The sequence below is a fragment of the Ctenocephalides felis genome, unplaced genomic scaffold, assembly GCF_003426905.1.
Source record: "Ctenocephalides felis isolate EL2017-DRISC unplaced genomic scaffold, ASM342690v1 CF-g0.4_SCAFFOLD_01886, whole genome shotgun sequence".
NCBI classification, from domain to species: Eukaryota; Metazoa; Arthropoda; class Insecta; order Siphonaptera; family Pulicidae; genus Ctenocephalides; species Ctenocephalides felis.
The window spans coordinates 116914330-116931469 of NW_020538040.1; positions in this window are offsets into that span (position 1 = coordinate 116914330).

Below are 17140 nucleotides of genomic sequence, written 5' to 3' on the forward strand. Positions count from 1 at the left end.
TACCCAAAGTACAAAACATCACATATACAAATACCTATATACCCACAACATACACATACATATATAAATACACACATATATACATACACATATATTCACACATATATTATACATATATATACATATATATATTATATATATATACATATATATATTATATATATATATTATATATATATATATATATATGTATATATATAATGAAATTGTTTCTTGGGCATCCATCCATAAACAGTTTTAATGAAAAATGTTTTTATTTTAAGAACATACGTTTCGGGTCCTGATTTGACCCATGACGATACAGTTTCCACTATTTTCCGCAAACACTTACGCACACATTTTACTCTCGTACACACTCGTAATACAATTTCCAAACTAACAACATGTTCGTTTGGAATAACCTTTTTTATAATAAAATATATCATTTATTTTAATTTTACATTTTTTTTTATTTTTCAGAACTAGACGTTTCATCAATTTTTTATTTCACATTTATTTATTTTTTCGTGCAATTTTGTGTCTTTGTGTTGTTTTTAAAAATTTATTTGTATGGTGGGTTTCTTCACATTTGTTTATTTTATGGTTGTTTTTCATATATACTTTTCATATACATTGTTTTACTTATTTTTGGTTGTTAATTATGTATTTTTTATAATGTTTTAATTTGTTCCCTGAATTATTTAATTATAGCACTGAAGATGGGTCAAATCAGGACCCGAAACGTAAGTTCTTATAATAAAAACATTTTTTATTAAAACTGTTTTTTAATTACTGGATGGATGCCCAAGAAACAATTTCATTATATTATTTCACCATCTGAAGAAAAACCTCTCGCTTATATATATATATATATATATATATATATATATATATACAGACAGACACACCTATATACATACATACACATACACACCTACATACATAAAAACACTCACAATACTCACATACATACAACCATATTACATATACACTTATACATATACACATACACATATATATTGTGACGATAATCATAATTATCGTCGTATTGATAATTATTGTCGCCTGTTGGTCGTCAACCCTAGGGTACACCACCCCTACCCTTAACCAGTTATTGGTTCTTGAGGTCCATGAGAGAGTTGCTCTGGAGGTCCTGGGAATTGATAAGTTACAGCCATCCGAGACGTATCCCATAGGCGAACGCCTTGGGATACGTTAGTGTTAGTTGTGTGTGTGTTGTGCAACAAGACATGTCCAGCTAAAGGTCAGGTTATGTAAATTAAAAGCGGTAGCTATTCTCTCCCCCATATACTCATACGTTTATATAGGCATAAGATGTTAGAATAAGAAGTATTAGTTAGGGAACATTGACTGTATGCAAGTACAGTCTAGTTCCACAAATACATTCAAGATGTATTATTAATCACTTAATAGATTCAGTTATAAAAGTAATCTTGGTTTCATTCGTATAGTAGCTACTAACCCCCACAGGTAATTACAGGTACTTTAGCGGGCGATTGGAGTGTTGAAGTAACCCCCTCGTAATGAGGTTGCAAGGCTAGATATAATTTTGGCAGCCATTGCATAACCCAAGAAGGGGGCTTCAACCTTCATTCGTCACAATGATGAAAGCGCATTCGATCCCCAACTTACAATTTTTTTATTTTATATTTAAATAATATTTAATAAAAAACCAAGCAAGTAGCTCCCACTGTATACGTGTTTCGGTTGTATTTTTAATGCATTCGTAATTTTTATAGAAGTTGATAGAAATATATCAAATTTCAAACGTCGCAAAATTTTTTTAGGCTTGTGTATTTTTGTATGTATATTGCTACATGTGTTTATCTGTAGTTTTGTTTTTTAAAAGCGCGCGTATCCCGATATTTTAAGATTATAAATCATTGTTTTGATTTTGAATAAGGCTTGAGTATGAAATTTTAATAGATGCTGTATTTTAATGTATTTGTTAAACATTATTATCTTTTTCGCGTTTTGTTTGGTGCGTTGTAAATATTTTTGAATATTCAATAGTATAAAATTTATAAAATAACAAAATTGTAATTTTTTTTAATCGAACTCAATTTTAATTCTTACTCTATTAAGTTAATTCTTTTTTTCTCCCCAATTTTGTTTTACAGTATTACAATTTATTAAATTATTATGTTCTAATAATAAGCAATAAAAAAAATAAATAAATAAATAAATAAATTATATTTTCACATAATCGTAGATGTAACTGCAATTTTTTTACTTCATTTTATTCTTTTTATTATAAAAATTGCAATATATCCACAAAAATATTTTTAATTTTATAAAATAATATTCCAATCGTCGAATATATTTTTTCTCGTAAGCTCAGATATTTTGCTTTTGCGACACTTCAGCCAGCGCACATACGCGTGTACCACGCAAAACACATGGCCATTTTTCGGAGAAATTTAACTTTCAGCCTCTTTTTTAAGTGATTTTGACCTGACCTGTGCGCGAGTATAGTGTTCAAGTTCAAAATTTCATACTCACCCTCAGTGATTGTTAAACGGTTTTGAAAATGTTCGCGCGCATAAGGCATTTGTTTGTCATTTTTAATAATATTTTTAAACATAAGTACGTATATAAGTACAGATAAACACAAATAGTTTTAGCGGTTTTTATTTATTTTTTATTTAGTTTTCTTTTTATTCGCGGTTGTTAACAATCCCTGTAATTACCAAATTTTTCGATTTTAAAGACGAATGAGGCAAGATTACTTTTTATTTTTTACGTGCTATGAATAAAATAGTTAGGATAATTTAATTAAATTAAGGTCTACCATAAATTAAAAAAAAAGTATGTTTCTTATTTGTAATTTTTTGAATTATTAGTTCGGAATATTATGTAGACTAAGATAGTTGTAAAAAAAATATTAAGTTTTTCTTTACTTATATAGATTATATAGTTAGGATTTTCTAAATATGTTAATGTTTACTAGAAAGGAATTCAGGTTTTTTTTATGTTATCGATGGTAAATTACTTAAACTCTCATGAGAGTTTAGCTAATTAATTTGTTAACTTTTTTTTTAACTAGATTCATATGATAAAAATTTTTACTTTTTGTTTTATATAGGAAAATTTAATTTAAGTTGAAAATTATTTTATAATAATATTAATCAGTTTAAAAGTTTTTGAAAGTTATCTGAATAAGTCAAGTTTTTGTCACTTTTGTTAGTCAAGTGTAAGATTAGCAATTTAACACGTTTTAACAAATTGCTATTATCGTTGGTTTTATTTTTAAGTAATTTTACGGGGGAGAATTAGCATAAAGACTAGCGTGCCTATGTGTAAAAGTGTAAGAATTTTGAGAAACTCACGGGGTGAGATGTTTGGCGCGTACGAAACGCGTGCAGAGGGTCAAAGTTTTTTGAGCCAGGCAGACAAAGCCGAATCGGATTTGTTAGTTTAACAAGGACTTAGTTTTTGTTTTAAATAGTTGAAACATAGGCATGCTATTCATATCTGACCAGCTGGAGGGTTGTGTAATACATTTGTATTATGTAATTGGTTTGTAGTATTAGTATGTTTTTTATTTGTTTTTTTAATATTTTAATGTCGTGTATTTTCGTGTTTTTTCAGTAGGGTGATGCAATAATGAATTTAGTTTTATCAATTTTAATATTGTACTTTTCTATTTTTTTTTCTTTCGTTTTTTTCTTACGCGTATTAATGGCGTTCTCATTCCCGCCGGAACGTCATTGCTTAGTGCTCAATTCGCGGCTTCATCTAATTGATCTTATTTATTAATTAATAATAGAATACGACTTTTCACCATAATTCATAATGGCAGCTAAGGCGATCAGTTCGACCGACGTATTATGTGGCTTGGAAACCAAAGGCCTAGAAAACCTTGGTTAAATAGAGCGGGTGGGCAGGTGACATTTCTCTTCGAAAAGTCGTATTTCTACGAACACAGAGACAATTGCAAAGGTAGAACCCGGATTTGCAATATACGTAGCTGTAGTTCGGAAATTAGATGAACGTTCATGTATTGTTAGGAATGATGCGTGAACGACTAAATGTATTTTCTACGCTCTCGTTTTTTTTCGCTTTTTAATAACTATATTCTTTCTGATCATACTAATTTCTTTTTTTATACTAAGTTTTATGTTGCATTTTACTAACTTTAATATTTTACTATTTCATAATAAATTAGTTTTATATCATACGCGTAACTTCGTTACTTTTACTGTTTTTATCCTACTTATCATTATTGCATTATCCGCTTTGTTTGCCATTTTTGATATACTAGAATTTCGTTTTTTTTTATATTTATATATTTGTCGTTGTGTTTTTTGCCGTGCGTCGCGAAAGGTTTGGTTTGGTTTACGGATAGAGTTTATGGCCTATGTTACAAGGCGTTGAAGGTAATGAGAGTATTGAGGGCAATTGTTAGTTGAAATGTTGAATATGTTAAGGTCCCAAATCGTTTATGTATTATTTTCGTCGTATGTTTTTGTTCACTGCTAATGTTACCGTAAATCAAACCAAACAAACGTATGTAGTGTATTACCGCGTTTATACCGTCGGCGTTTTGTTTAATTTTCGTGACGCCCTTTTATATGGACAAATTACGATTTTATTTTTATGAAAATACTTTAATCCTGTCTCGTCAATAGTTATTGGCTCGTGTTTTTGACCGCCCAATCCAGATTAAGGGATCCGATATGGCAAATAAAAATAATGATGAATAATGAAGGAATAATCGAAAGAAGCAAGAATGGGTATTTTCAGATAGGGTGAAGTTGATGTTTGGAATCAAGGTTAATTATACTTATATAAATATATTTATAAATTTATGGATTGCGTCGTAGCCTTTACCATCTTTTTTTAATTATTTATTTTTAATATTTTGTTTTCTTTATTTTTACTTTTTTTATAAGAATAGCCCGTAGACAGCCCGGCTGCCGAGCGACGTAGCGCTAAGTCGTGGAGGGCCGAGGCATGCGATAGGGCACTCGCGGTAAAAAGTTGGACTCGAGTCGCGAACGAGTACTACAAAATATCGTGAGAGCTCCACAAAAATGCCAAATTTTATAGTAGGCCAGTGGGTGTTAGGGAACACCGAAGTTCGTAGATAAGGCCAATCAGACTAACCACAACATCCATGGCACGGGCCTTATAAAATAGTTGATAAATTTTCAGACCTTAATTATAAGATTGAGCGTAAAGTTAGAAATAATTACAGATATGACACGGTCCACGTCAGCAGAGTAAAAGAAGTTTTTGGTCGCAAACCAATAGAATAAAAAATATTTTTTTTACTTTTCACTTCGTTTTTTTTTAAATATATATAAGAACTTATATATAGATGTACATATGTAAATAATTAAACATAATTATAGTAATAGATTTAGATTTAGGATTCGCTTAATCAACCCCGCAGCCGTCAAATTATTATGTGAATTATGATGTATTATGTTAGAATATTTTTGGGAAGGTACCTTCAGCGAAGACCGGGATGGTGACATAGGTCGCAGAACGCCATCTCCCGTCAAGGGGGCAATTTGGGGTACTTTTGTGCCGGGCTGAAGAACCCCAGGTGTGTCCCGCTTACATAGGTGTTAAGTGTAAGTGTCATTTGTTTTTGGGTGGGCATAGACGGTCAGTCTAGAGATATTATTATTGATATGGGGCTCTGCGGGGGGAGCAAGAAGGAAAACTAGATCCTAGCCCCCATCTGTGGTCTTGTATTTGGGGGGCAATAACACCAGTAGAGGCTGAATTACTGTAAATGTCGCGCTCGTTAGTCATTTAGTTATTTAAGCTAGTGAATCAGTTTAAAGCAGAGGTAAATGAATTGTTCATTGTTTATCGTCACATTAGTTATTTGTTTGTGTTTTTCCACGCGTTTCTCCACATTGTCCATATCATCGGGCTCATCGATTCTGGCGAACTAATTTAGATTTCGGGTTACGTGTATTTCATAATAACTATTACTACAACCAAGAAAATAGGTAACAGCACACACACATAGGTTAGGTTTGTTTTCAAGATAGCGTGTTCCGAAAAAACTGTACAAGAAAACGTTCTCTTTTTAGTAACATCATAATCTTTCCACGTGTGATTCTTTTTTTTGTATTGTAGCATTATGTATAAATGGTAGTTTGTCTTTCGTGTCTAATTTAAATAACATCGCGATTTGAAGTTCATATTTGAAGTACAGTTTTTTTCAAACAGGAGCTCTTGGAAAACAAAATTAATTAAGTTCAGTTGAAGGTCAAATTGATCCATATATATTTAGTTTTGATATTTGTCTTACAGATTATGGTTGTCGATTTATATTTATTTTTATTGAATACTTGTGATGTTTATTATCGATTTCTTTTTTGTTTGTTGTTCATCAACCCTCTTTGTTAACAAATGGGGGAATAGCTAGTTAGGAACCCAAGACGTCATATATCTGACCGAAAGCACAATTACTGAAGGCACACACCCACAACTACAGTCTACGTTCAAATTCATATTAAGTAAACCAGACTCTGGACGGGCAGCCAACTATTATGAATACCGGTTCGTGGACCCCAAACATGAATTAGCAACTGGATTTATCAGGAATTAGCAACAATTTTTAGAGCCGAGGGCGGCTCTGGTGTGACAGGGGGGCGTGTGACGATAATCATAATTATCGTCGTATTGATAATTATTGTCGCCTGTTGGTCGTCAACCCCAGGGTACACCACCCCTGCCCTTAACCAGTTATTGGTTCTTGAGGTCCATGAGAGAGTTGCTCTGGAGGTCCTGGGAATTGATAAGCTACAGCCATCCGAGACGTATCCCATAGGCGAACGCCTTGAGATACGTTAGTGTTAGTTGTGTGTGTGTTGTGCAACAAGACAGATCCAGCTAAAGGTCAGATTATGTAAATTAAAAGCGGTAGCTATTCTCTCCCCCATATACTCATACGTTTATATAGGCATAAGATGTTAGAATAAGAAGTATTATTTAGGGAACATTGACTGTATGCAAGTACAGTCAAGTTCCACAAATACATTCAAGATGTATTATTAATCACTTAATAGATTCAGTTATAAAAGTAATCTTGGTTTCATTCGTATAGTAGCTACTAACCCCCACAGGTAATTACAGGTACTTTAGCGGGCGATTGGAGTGTTGAAGTAATTCCCTCGTAATGGGGTTGCAAGGCTAGATATAATATTTGGCAGCCATTGCATACCCCAAGAAGGGGGTTTCAACCTTCATTCGTCACAATATATATACATACATACATAAGTACACAAGAAGCTACAAAGTATTAATAAGATTCAGATATCTTCAGGTATCATGTAATATATTGGTATCTGGCCGTAAATTTACTGTATGTATACCTAAATTACTATATGTATATGATTAATTTCTTGGATGGCGTAACATCAAGTAAAAAATATAAATAAGTAAAGATTTTTTAAAACATCTCTATTTTTCCATACGTTTCGACGTAAAATTCTACGTCATCGTCAGTTACATCGTCGGTTCTACAATTAAAAAAAAAAAAACAAAATGTAACGTTAAAAATTAAATATACATAAGCAAAAATGAAAAGAAAAAGATTTAACTAAAGAGACAAACTAATTATATTTAAACCTTAAATTAAAATAATGCATAAAACATTACTTACTTGAGTTTCTTAGATTATCACATACACATATTAATACAGGTTGTAAAAAATTAATAATTGGAAACAAGCTCCAAATGTCAGTAATTTCTTTTTTATAAAGAATAAAAAATAATTAATAAATAGAATATTATACGTAAGCACTCGTGTATCCGAGGCAAAGCCATACATGAGCAAATTTTTTGTAAGAATCCGAAATGCGAAGTCAAAATTTGAGAAAAAACAAACACATGTGGTCGTCACTGACCTAGATTAATGATAGTACCTATTTTTTTTTTGAATAAAAATTGTTTAAACAAACAAACAGACACCAGCTTTATCTGCGAAAATTACCAATATGTTCTAAAAAATGTTTCCCAATTTATATCGAATACCTAACACCACGGTTTGCACACACTATCACGCACACTTGCGCAGCGCGTCATTCTGGTGGTCAGTTACGACCACATGTGTTTGTTTTTTCTCAAAATTTTGACTTCGCATCTCGGATTCTTACAAAAACTTTATTCTTGTATGGCTTTGCCTCGGATACACGAGTGCTTACGTATAATATTCTATTTATTAATTATTTTTTATTCTTTATAAGAAAGAAATTACTGATAATTGGTGCTTGTTTCCAATTATAATTTTTTTACAAGCTGTATTAAAATGTGTAAGTGACAATCTAAGAAATTCTACTAAGTAATGTTTTATGCATTATTTTAATTTAAGGTTTAGATATAATTAGTCTGTTTCTTCAGTTAAATCTTTTTTTTTTTATTTTTGTTTATGTATATTTAATTTTTCACGTTACCTTCTGTTTTTTTTTTCAAAATTGTAGAACCACTGACAATGACGTAGAATTTTGCGTCCAAACGTATGGAAAAATAAAAATATTTTAAAAAATCTTTACTCATTTTTATTTTTTACTTGATGTTACGCCCTTCAAGAAATTAATCATACATTTCAACATCAAATTTAAATACTTTCAACATATATATATATACTAGCTGACCCGGCAAACGTTGTTTTGCTAAGTAAGGTATATTCTAAACAATTTCTAGAGAATCAAAAATATTAATACTTTAAGTGTATAAGGATGTGTTGTTTGAATGCTATATACAATGAGGTATCATAAAAACAATAAATCCCATTAGTTTGTCTATATTCTGTCAATACAATCAAACTGGAAGTTTTATGCACTTTCAATAGAAAACATGGCATAATCCAATCCAAGTCTTTTTTGGTCTTTCGACTTATTGATTACGTTTCAAGTTTTACAGGTTCTTTTTCGATCCTGGATTTTGTGTATAATTGTAAATAATACTACTGAGCTTATACAAAATTTTCAAATCTCTGCGAGGAGAGATAGAAAATGAATTAAGTATTTCTTTCTTGACCTGCTTTTTGAAAAGTTCAAGTAACATTTGATGAATTAAAGTAAATTTAATAAAAAGTTAATATGTAAAGCAGGGCGAAGCACAAAGGTCCAGTTTGACTTTGAGCAAATATAAATTATATTGTGAAAACCATAACAATTATATCAAAACAAATAACACATTTTAAACAAACAATTATCTGACTATGTTCAGTAAAACTGTCAGCTACTTCATCATTGTAAAAATGTGCTTTTTGAAATGTCTTTCAAAAATTTGTTATCTAGACATTTTTATCCTATAGGCGGGGTAACTTGAACGGCCAGGTGGCCAACAGGTTTAATGTCTTATTTTTATTATAAACGTATTTTACAAAGTAATTACATTTTTAACTAATGCTAAAAAACTACCAACGGAAAAAAATACTTTTATTTTGGTTTTTTAAAGATTACCAATCATCTTCCGATAGCAAAGTCATAAGAATCAAGGTTATAGCTGGTTATACATCTTTTTCCCTCTACTTTCAAATATTGTTGTTAAACAATGCTTAAGTTGACTGGTTTCTGGCACATCTGTGGTGCACCTTTATAGCCCCGGACCTTCATATATTACTATCTATTTTTCGATAAATTCTGGGAATTTATAACTGAGAAAATGTTATTCAACAAAATGTCCTTTGATCGATACCAAATTTAGGTTCTGAATTTAAATAACATAAATAAAAAATAATACAACCTAGAAAATGTTTTATATATACCAATGAGTATATAATTATACAAATGAGATCTTTCAGAGCACCGTGGTTGAAAAAAATATGCCAAAAAGTGCATTTTCATATTAACATATCAAAAAAGTTTATATTTTGAGTCTCTAGTAACACTTGCGGCTTGTTTACTAACGGTTTTGTATATAAATAAAACTACAAACAAAACTACTTACTACAAATTTATCATAAATGAATAATATTCGCGTAAAACATCCTATTAAACGTAATTGAACATCATCTGTCAAAAGCGTTTGACATTTCACGAAATTGCCACCGTCAATTGTTTTATTTAAATTACGGTTCTACAAAAATTTTCAAATTAAAAATGTAAAGTTTCTACGCGGATTTGAAATAATTTTTCACTTTTTGGACTTTCTCTGGATTGGCACGAATTTTTCAAGACTAAGTCTGGCCAAATCGATTCAGCCGTTTTCGAGTTTTATTCGGACATTTGAAAGAGAGCTACATTTTTATATATAAGATATATATATATATATATATATATATATATATATATATATATATACTAGATGACCCGGCAGACGTTGTCCTGTATTCACCTCTACGTTTTTTTAATATCCTATACTAATATTTATACCGTTCAGTTAAAAATAATCATTATTGTTTTTCGAGTTACTATTTACACCAATATGTGAGTGATGTTAAATGTAGTACTGTTTCAAATAAAATAATTATTCTCAATTCCTACAGTTAACACTTCAATTATCCCTTTAACAAATATTAAAATATTTTCAATAAAATTATATATTAAAAATTATACACTGCGGTTTATAGAACAAATTTATTTCCAATAGCTCATTTATTTTATTGAATTTGAGAGTTATATAATATTTTTAGACACACCTGTAGATGTGGATGTTTAAATGAATGATTTTTTGTTCATTCACGGCTAAAACATTGATTTTCCAAATTTATCACCATGTATTTATTGTCATACCATAGATACACGTGTTGAAAATTGAAATATTTTAAAAAGTATAACAAATTCAGAAAAAATTAATATATAGCGTGCGGTCAAGGTACAATATCACCTTGGATTTTTTTACCCAAAATAATTGCTTCAATAATGTTGCCTACAATTTTTATAATTTCGTACCATATTTCAACTGGCTTTTAGTATTTTAATATCTAAATTGCATTTTTCACACTAATAATCCAATATACATTATTACTTAAGCTCATATTTGAAGTGAATTAATTTGTCAAATTTTGTTAACATGTGCTCTATTCAACCTACTATCAACAAAATTATTGCAGTAAATGAAGAGAAAAAAAGCGTATGCCCAGCTAATCTTAATCTAAAGTTCAGAAGTAAAAACAATTTGCATTTGACATTGCATTTCGTCACCACCCCCCGCATTAATTGGATTATAACTCTTTTAATTCTGATTTTATCATAACTTGTAATATACTATTTCAAAGGTGATTAAATGAGCTACAACTTTCTCTATCATAAATTTTACCGTAACTTCTCTTATTTTGAAACGGCGAAGGGTTAAAGGGCTCGAAAGACACTCCGGTTGGACAGCCGCAAACTCTTTAAACAATTAGAACTCTATCAATACTTGTGTAACAAAAAAATAATAAAAAGCAATAATTAGTCTGAAAAATACCTTGAATTTTCATATATATACTTTTATACGTATTCTTTTAGAGATATTATAACGAGAAATTGTTTTTTTTTTTAATAGATTTTTTTATGAAATCATGTGTTTTTTGAAAATCATTTGTACTAATGTTATGGTATTTTCTAGAATCCATCAAGATCTCTCAAACCAAGTTAATTCTAGATGGAAAACGATTATTTTTAATTTTGGTGGAAATGGCACTCATAAACTATTTGATTTAAATGAAAAAAAAAAACATTGTATGCTTCTTTTAATTGCATGATAGCTCACTCATTTTACACGCAGAAGTACTTCTTTTGAAGCTTATTTGGAGAACTATAAAAAACCCACTTTCATAATTAACTTAATATTAATTTATAATATATATATATATATTTTAATTAATAGCGATTTATTAGGATTTTCATTGATATAATTTTGTTCATTACATAATTTTCGTTAAAATGTATATTTTTGAAGATATTAGCAAAAAACGATGAGAAATTTTCAGTAGCCAGTAACTTGAAAAGTATGTGCTTTTTTGAAAAACATAAATAAACATTTTTCTCTTATAATCTTTTATCCACACCCAACGTTATTACACCACTGAAAAGAAATGGCATCCCCCCGGGTAGTGCAAAGGAGTCTAAATTATTTTCACTTTTGAACTTAAGAGTAAGATGAGCTTAATTCCAAAATTCCAAACAAATTGGAAAACAGTAAAAAAAAGTTCAGACCCAAAGCGCTCCATTGAGTAAAAATTCCGTACAAAATGCCAACCATATGAATTTTTGACACAATGAAACTTCTAAATAATGTTTTGAATAAGTTTTTTTTTTTGTATTGTGACTTAGTATAGTAAGGCAAAACGACCGCAAATTGAATATTTTTGAGCGCAATCACTTATGGCTCTTCTCCTTTGCACGAATTTGTACGACGCAACTCTTCGCAAAGTGCGCAAACAAAATTATTGCAAGCAAAAGCAATCCACGCGTACGTTGAGAACACGATTCGCCGTGCGCGTCAGACGCATGTCATATTATTTGCATCTTATATTATTTTAAAAATGGCACATCTCAGATGCTTTTCGACAATAATAATGTAGACATTACTTATTTTTAATCATGCATTTATCATATTTTAATATTGCCTTAGTCTATAAGTGAATAGAAATGTTTGGCAAATGACAGTTGTCATTTGTTTTTAATGTCAAACCATGCCTTAAATATTTTGAAGGTCAAACAATGATAAGCGGTTTTTTGTCATTTTTTCCATTTATTTCTACAATCTAACTATATTTCTATGAATCAAAACATTCTAGAAAATTTCCCGAACAAACTTCAGGAAGATTCGTGAAAATCCGAATTATAGTTTAGGAGGATTAATGAAACTTACATTGTTACAGAAGAATTTTATATATAAGATATATATATATATATATATATATATATATATGTGGCGGAATGAAAATGTTCTAGACAGATGTCAGTTGATTGACGCCAATGTGATGACTAAACTACACAGCACACTTGGAGCTATGCTGATGCGAATGTGGCATCTAGCAAGCTGTAGCTAGAGTATCGTTGTAACAATCGTAAAATTGTTCTCTCGGTTTTACTCAGCGATCAATTGTCGGGCTAATAAATTGATATCAAAATTTATATAATATCAGTTTCGTTGTAAATCGAGTTATCAATAAACACACATTATCATCGAGTCTACAACATTGATTTACGGTTTCATTTCTAAATATAATTTATTAATATTAAATGGCTCACATATGCCATATATATATATATATATATATATATATATATATATTAGTGTGGGCCAATTTCTTGCATATTGAGGCACCTCGCTAATTTAACTTTTTACATCATTTGAAACAATACGTATTGTAAAAAAAGCATAACTTGCAAATGAATTTAAAGCCAGCGAAAAATTTAAAACATTTTTTAAATTAAAGAAAAAATTGAAAAATCTCATGAAAATTATATTATGACATATATTAAGCACGAATTCGTACGACGCAACTCTTCGCAAAGTGCGCAAACAAAATTATTGCAAGCAAAAGCAATCCACGCGTACGGTGAGAACACGATTCGCCGTGCGCGTCAGACGCATGTCATATTATTTGCATCTTATATTATTTTAAAAATGGCACATCTCAGCTGCTTTTCGACAATAATAATGTAGACATTACTTATTTTTAATCATGAATTTATCATATTTTAATATTGCCTTAGTATATAAGTGAATAGAAATGTTTGGCAAATGACAGTTGTCATTTGTTTTTAATGTCAAACCATGCCTTAAATATTTTGAAGGTCAAACAATGATAAGCGTTTTTTTGTAATTTTTTCCATTTATTTCTACAATCTAATTATATTTCTATGAATCAAAACATTCTAGAAAATTTCCCGAACAAACTTCAGGAAGATTCGTGAAAATCCGAATTATAGTTTAGGAGGATTAATAAAACTTACATTGTTACAGAAGAATTTTATATATAAGATATATATATATATATATATATATATATATATATATATATGTGGCGGAATGAAAATGTTCTTGACAGATGTCAGTTGATTGACACCAATGTGATAACTAAACTACACAGCACACTTGGAGCTATGCTGATGCGAATGTGGCATCTAGCAAGCTGTAGCTAGAGTATCGTTTTAACAATCGTAAAATTGTTCTCTCGGGTTTTACTCAGCGATCAATTGTCGGGCTAATAAATGATATCAAAATTTATATAATATCAGTTTCGTTGTAAATCGAGTTATCAATAAACACACATTATCATCGATGCCATGCCTTATACATTTTGATTTGATTTACGGTTTCACTTCTAAATATAATTTATTAATATTAAATGACTCATATATGCCATATATATATATATATATATATATATATATATATATATATATATTAGAGTGGGCCAATTTCTTGCATATTGAGGCACCTCGCTAATTTAACTTTTTACATCATTTGAAACAATACGTATTGTAAAAAAAGCCTAACTTGCAAATGAATTTAAAGCCAGCAAAAAATTTAAAACATTTTTTAATTTAAAGAAAAAATTGAAAAATCTCATGAAAATTATATTATGACATATATTAAGCACGAATTCGTACGACGCAACTCTTTGCAAAGTGCGCAAACAAAATTATTGCAAGCAAAAGCAATCCACGCGTACGTTGAGAACACGATTCGCCGTGCGCGTCAGACGCATGTCATATTATTTGCATCTTATATTATTTTAAAAATGGCACATCTCAGCTGCTTTTCGACAATAATAATGTAGACATTACTTATTTTTAATCATGAATTTATCATATTTTAATATTGCCTTAGCCTATAAGTGAATAGAAATGTTTGGCAAATGACAGTTTTCATTTGTTCTTAATGCCAAACCATGCCTTAAATATTTTGAAGGTCAAACAATGATAAGCGGTTTTTTGTAATTTTTTCCATTTATTTCTACAATCTAACTATATTTCTATGAATCAAAACATTCTAGAAAATTTTCCGAACAAACTTAAGGAAGATTCGTGAAAATCCGAATTATAGTTTTGGAGGATTAATGAAACTTACATTGTTACAGAAGAATTTTATATATAAGATATATATATATATATATATATATATATATATATATATATATATATATGGCGAAATGAAAATGTTCCTGACAGATGTCAGTTGATTGACGCCAATGTGATGACTAAACTACACAGCACACTTGGAGCTATGCTGATGCGAATGTGGCATCTAGCAAGCTGTAGCTAGAGTATCGTTGTAACAATTGTAAAATTGTTCTCTCGGTTTTACTCAGCGATCAATTGTCGGGCTAATAAATTGATATCGAAATTTATATAATATCAGTTTCGTTGTAAATCGAGTTATCAATAAACACACATTATCATCGAGTCTACAACATTGATTTACGGTTTCATTTCTAAATATAATTTATTAATATTAAATGGCTCACATATGCCATATATATATATATATATATATATATATATATATATATTAGAGTGGGCCAATTTCTTGCATATTGAAGCACCTCGCTAATTTAACTTTTTACATCATTTGAAACAATACGTATTGTAAAAAAAGCATAACTTGCAAATGAATTTAAAGCCAGCGAAAAATTTAAAACATTTTTAATTTAAAGAAAAAATTAGAAAATCTCATGAAAATTATATTATGACATATATTAAGTTATATATCATTTTATTCGTAATTTTATTCTGCATCTTTCGTACGAACAAAGTTTTTTCGCATCTTTTACCGTTTCGGAGAAAATCGATAAAAACTAGTGAAAACTTTTAGGGGGCATTAGTGAAGAAGCGTAACCTAGAATCTTGCATCAAAACAGGTTAAAAACATTTCTCGGGTACCGCGAACTACATCAAGTAAACTTTTAGGGGGCATTAGCAAAGAAGCGTAACCTAGAATCTTGCATCAAAACAGGTTAAAAACATTTCTCGGGTACAGCGAACTACATCAAGTAAACTTTTAGGGGGCATTAGCAAAGAAGCGTAACCTAGAATCTTGCATCGAAACAGGTTAAAAACATTTCTCGGGTACCGCGAACGACATCAAGTAAACTTTTAGGGGGCATTAGCAAAGAAGCGTAACCTAGAATCTTGCATCGAAACAGGTTAAAAACTTTTCTCGGGTACCGCGAACTACATCAAGTGAACTTTTAAGGGGCATTAGCGAAGAAGCGTAACCTAGAATCTTGCATCGAAACAGGTTAAAAACATTTCTCGGGTACCGCGAACTACATCAAGTAAACTTTTAGGAGGCATTAGCCAAGAAGCGTAACCTAGAATCTTGCATCGAAACAGGTTAAAACCATTTCTCGGGTACCGCGAACTACATCAAGTAAGCTTTTAGGGGGCATTAGCGAAGAAGCGTAACCTAGAATCTTGCATCATAACAGGTTAAAAACATTTCTCGGCTTTTTGAATACGTGCAAGTTGACAATTATGTAAAATACGTGTAAGTTGTCAATGTACAAAATACGTGCCTGTTGCTATTTCTATTTAATTTTGTATCATACTCTAAATCAGTAATAACTTTCAACCTACAAATATTTCAAATCTTTTATAACAAAATATTCAGTATTTATACATATTACTTCGCAAAACATCCGAAAAGTTGCCATAGGGATAACTGACTTGAAGCGCGATGTATCCGAAAAGTTACCATAGGGATAACTGACTTGAAGCGCGATGTATCCGAAAAGTTACCATAGGGATAACTGACTTGAAGCGCGATGTATCCGAAAAGTTACCATAGGGATAACTGACTTGAAGCGTCAAACCATGCCTTAAATATTTTGAAGGTCAAACAATGATAAGCGGTTTTTTGTAATTTTTTCCATTTATTTCTACAATCTAACTATATTTCTATGAATCAAAACATTGTAGAAAATTTCCCGAACAAACTTAAGGAAGATTCGTGGAAATCCGAATTATAGTTTAGGAGGATTAATGAAACTTACATTGTTACAGAAGAATTTTATATATAAGAATATATATATATATATATATATATATATATATATATATATATATGGCGAAATGAAAATGTTCTTGACAGATGTCAGTTGATTGACGCCAATGTGATGACTAAACTACACAGCACACTTGGAGCTATGCTGATGCGAATGTGGCATCTAGCAAGCTGTAGCTAGAGTATCGTTGTAACCATCGTAAAATTGTTCTCTCGGTTTTAC